The sequence below is a fragment of the Triticum aestivum genome, chromosome 1A, assembly GCF_018294505.1.
Source record: "Triticum aestivum cultivar Chinese Spring chromosome 1A, IWGSC CS RefSeq v2.1, whole genome shotgun sequence".
NCBI lineage: Eukaryota > Viridiplantae > Streptophyta > Magnoliopsida > Poales > Poaceae > Triticum > Triticum aestivum.
Genome location: NC_057794.1, coordinates 16,603,342 through 16,608,154, shown reverse-complemented (window position 1 = coordinate 16,608,154; position 4,813 = coordinate 16,603,342). Strand labels below are relative to the sequence as shown.

Genomic DNA, 4,813 nt, shown 5'->3' with positions numbered 1-4,813 from the left:
ATGAATGAAACTCAACACAAATGATGGTAATAAAATAAAATTGTGAATGTTGTTATTTACGTACTTCATATTGTTCGTTAGAGTACCCGCCCCGCTCACAGGTCGTGTGGCGGATGGACTCGCAGATGTAGTATCCACAGAAATCATTCCCTTGTTCCTGCCACAACCACTTTACAAGAAATAGAGGTCAATCAAACTGATAAGCAAGAATGCTAAATGGTATTGATGAAACTAGCGCTTGAATCACTAGGAGATGCGCGGAACATGCTACTATAGTACTTACTTTCGGGTGTCTAAATTCCAGCTCCTTCGGCAGTCCCGAAACTGTTTTGGTGAATTTTCTCCAAACCCTGCCGGACAAAGAAAACAATTACTTGATATCAGGAAATGAACAAAGTTGCTAATATGGTGGATAATGATCGATTTAACTTACTTCTTGAGATTTCAGTCATGTCCGCATACTCCTTGGGATCTTTTCGTTTAGAGTCCAAAACGGTTGCTACTCCCTGCTCAAGCTTAATCTCTAGGAGAATATAGTGGAAACTGCACACACATGCATAACTCATGAATTACATTACTATAACCTTGACTAATATATAAGGGAAACCGAATACGCACAAGACAGTAACACTCACCTGAAGTTGTAAGGAAAGAGTATTATATCTTTGTTTTGATTTATTACGAACGATCGTAGCAAGTTGGCCTCGGTAGCTGTGGCATGAAGTTTAACCTGAGTTGCATCTATGAGATATGTGTTAATGAACCCAATATCACCGACTTGTCTTTTCTTCAATTCGGCGATCTTCAATCTGCATAATATAGTGAGGATGATTATAAATACATGCAATGAAAGAGCTAAGCTATATAGAGAAACATAATGACAGAAGTAGTACTACTTACAGACAGTAGCAGGCGACCGTTGTTTTATCGAGGGCCAATTGATTGAAAAACTGATAGAACTCCTCAAATGGAACAGGCAACAGATCAATTCCAACGAGGTCATGCTCCTTTTTAACTTTCACATACAAAGTACTCCTCCCCCCAGAGTCTCTGCAGATTTTCAAGTACCAATCATGCAATCTTCGCATCATCGTTGATAGAGATCTTTCATCTTTGACGAGAGGCTTCCCGTACTCGTATCTTTGTATTTGCACCTCCATGGGTTCATAATGTACTTCGTCGGGCAGGTAATCTGCAAGATTGCTATAACCGGGCACCATCCTCGGATCATTATCGATGTTGTGGCTAGGCACCTTGAGCGGGGGGCACGATTGCTTCGCTTGTTCGCCGAGCTGGGCAATTTGTTTCCCAGCTCGTCGTTCTTTCAGCCTTTGATCACTGACAGTACTTCCCGACCGCTCCGCTTCGGCAAATTCCTTTCCAATAATGCGGTCATAGTTTCCTTTCGGCGGATCAGACTTCGATGGTTTTGTCAGGGCAGCCAGAGTGCGCTTCACTTTCACCCGATCTACCTTCTCCTCCGGAGGTGGATGTTTCTTTGCTTTCACCCCTTCAAAGAAGTTCCTCACTTCTTCTCACGCGATCTCGGCGTTCTCCTCCAGGGTCCTCTCATATGGTAACTTCTCTGGAGTCTTCAGAGAAGGACCGAGTCTGTATGTCCTCCCGCCTCTGGTTGTACTGCTAGACGCCGACTGAGCAGACGGAGCGGTTGTCTTCTTTACTTGCTTAAGCGGCGGAGGAGAAGGACTACAACGCGCCGGAGCAGCTGGAGCGGCGGCAGGTCTCTTCCGCCCTTGCTGACGAGGCGGAGAAGGAGGAGGCTGGCTGCTCGGGCGCGTCGGTGCAGGCGGAGAAGGAGGCGGAGTGCCGCCACACGCCGGAGAAGGAGCCGGCCGAGGGCCCTGATCGTCACTCGCCGGAGGAGGAGGCGGTGGAGGCGGAGTGCCCTGACTCGCCGGAGGAGGAGGAGGAGGCGGTGGCGTCCAGTTCAGAAGGTTGATGAGCTCCTTCCGCCATAGGCATGGAGTCTTCAGAGCAGACCCCAGCCGAGTCTCCCCTTCACCGGTAGGGTGGTCAAGCTGGAGGTCCTCAAATCCCTCCGTTATCTCATCCACCATCACCCTAGCATATCCTTCTGGAATCGGCCGACAGTGAAAAGTTGCGCCGTGTTCAGTAGGATAAACAGAGCCAACAGCCGCCTTGACCTTCAAATTCATCCATTGCGTCATAAGGTGGCAATTTTGAGACTCCGTTATAGCATCCACGGGATAGCTGGCAGGAGCCGTCAAGGCATGCTCCAGCTGAAGCAGCTCGGTGGAAGCCACGCTGCTTCTGCACTGAGATGGCGGGGTAGCTTCAGGGGAGGCTTCGGCAGTACGTTTGCTGCGATTTGCTTCTCGTTCCTCTATCGCGTCTACCCTTGCTTGCAGCGCCTGTATTTGGGTCTGCTGCACTTTTTTCCTCCTCTCATGGGATTTGTAACCGCCTGCGTCCGGAAACCCAACCTTCCACGGAATGGAGCCTGGCGTGCCTCGTGTCCGTCCAGGGTGCTCAGGATTCCCGAGGGCCATTGTGAGCTCGTCGTTCTCTCTGTTTGGAAAGAATGTCCCTTCCTGCGCTGCTTCGATATACTGCTTAAGCTTACTGACTGGTATGTCCATTTGATCGTTCGTCCAAATGCACTTCCCTGTTACAGGGTCCAGTGTTCTGCCAGCCCCGAAGAACCAAGTCCGGCAACGGTCTGGCCAGTTAATTGTCTCTGGTTCGATCCCTTTATGAACCAGATCATTCTCAGTCTTGGACCACTTAGGCCGGGCTACGACGTAGCCACCTGACCCCGTGCGATGGTGAAGCTTCTTCTTCGCAGCATTTTGCTTGTTTGTCGCCGACATCTTCTTACTCTTTTCTGATGTCTTGTGGGCCACAAATGCGGGCCAGTGATCTCTGATCTTCTCATATCTGCCCTTGAATTCTGGTGTCTCATTATTTTCGACAAGCTTATTCAGCTCTTTCTTCCACCTCCTGAATAGTTCTGCCATCCTCTTCAGAGCAAAAGACTTGATTAATTTCTCTTTAACTGGGTTCTTTGGATTATCCTTAGGCGGTAGGGTGAAATTTGACTTCAGCTCAGTCCAAAGATCATTTTTCTGCATATCATTAACATAAGACACCTCAGGGTCTTCTGTAGCCGGCTTAAACCATTGTTGGATGCTTATCGGGATCTTGTCCCTAACCAGAACCCCGCACTGAGCAACAAATGCGCTCTTTGTCCGGAGGGGTTCAATAGGTTAGCCGTCGGGCGCGTTTGCTATGATCTCAAACTTTTCATCCGAGCTCAACTTTTTCTTCGGGCCTCGTCTCTTTACCGAAGTTGTGCTCGATTCGGAGGGCTAGAAAAAAGAACAAAGACTTAATTAATATGTGTACATACCAAAACAATGAATGCATCAATCAGCTAGTCAGCATAGGCTTAACTAATACATATACCTGGCCGGACTCGGTTCGGTCACCGGATCCGTCATCATGGTCTCCTTCTTGCACCGGCATTGGGTCACCGGAGCCGTCCTCATGTTCTTCTTCTTGCACCGGCATTAGGTCACCGTAGCCAGCTTGTTCACCCTCTCCTTCCACACCATCGGTTTCGTTGAGAAACAACGAGATGGCATCACTTCCTTCTGCGATTATGTCCCTCAACAATGCTTCTTTTGTTGCTTCGTCTAGGGCGGTGTCCATAGTTTCTACAAATATTTACAACATGGCAATTATTATTCAAACATGACAGATGGATATATTAGTGCCAAACGTAGAACTAGCTACCTAATCATAGTAAACTATCGGGAGGGGGTATATATTGACAACGACGACACTACATCTATGTCCCTCGACGACCCTCGTTCCCGATAAAAAAAAGAGGAAGAAGAAGAAAAATAAGAGGAGAAGAAAGAATAGAGGAGAAGATCTCCTCTATTCTTTCTTCTCCTCTTTTTTTCTTCTTCCTCTTCTTTTTTTATCCTCTTCTTCCTCTCATGTTCGATAGGATCGCGGAGGGGTCGGGAGGTTGCCTAGTGTCAAGGGATTCAACAAAACCATGTCTTCATCATTAGGCGAAAGTAACATGTGCATGATGGTACGAAGCTCTTCAAACTTGTTCTGGAACGGAGTCCCAGATAGGATAATTCACTTTTTGGTACAAAGTTCGGCAAGAGCCTTCCGAATATCGCTATTTGGAAGGCCTTTGCTGAATTCGTACCAAAAGGCGGATTATTCTATCCGGGACTCCATTCCAGAACAACTTTGCAGAACTTCGTACCAACATGCCCTGGTTACTTCCGGCTAATGATGAAGGCATGGATTTCTTCAATACATTGACACTAGGAAACCTCTCTCTACTTCCGGCTAATAAGAATAATAAGACGAGGAAGAAGAAGAAGAAGAAGAAGAAGAAGAAGAAGAAGAAGAAGAAGAAGAAGAAGAAGAAGAAGAAGAATAAGAAGAAGAAGAAGAAGAAGAAGAAGAAGAAGAAGAAGAAGAAAAGAAGAAAAAAAAGAGGAGAAGAAGAAAGGAATAGTGGAGAAAAGAGAAAATAGAATATATTCTATTTTCTCTTATTCTCCACTATTCCTTTCTTCTTCACCTCTTCTTTTTCTTCTTTTTTCTTCTTCTTATTTATTTCTCCTCTTCTTTTCGGTAAAGGAAACCCTAAATAGCTAGCAAGTATCGTGGGTGTGAGATACATGTGGCCTTCGGTGTCGGACACTACATCCACGTCCCACAAGTGACGTGGGCGTCGAAGCCCGCGCCACTTGTGGGATGTGGGTGTAGTGTCCGACACCGACGGTACATGTATCTCACA

The 4,813-nt window shown here is 46.7% G+C and overlaps 1 pseudogene; it reads right to left on the bottom strand.

The window, feature by feature from the left end:
* The window catches only part of LOC123057734 (UDP-glucose 6-dehydrogenase 4-like), a 14,571-nt pseudogene that overhangs the window by 1,368 nt on the left and 8,390 nt on the right, over positions 1-4,813 (bottom strand).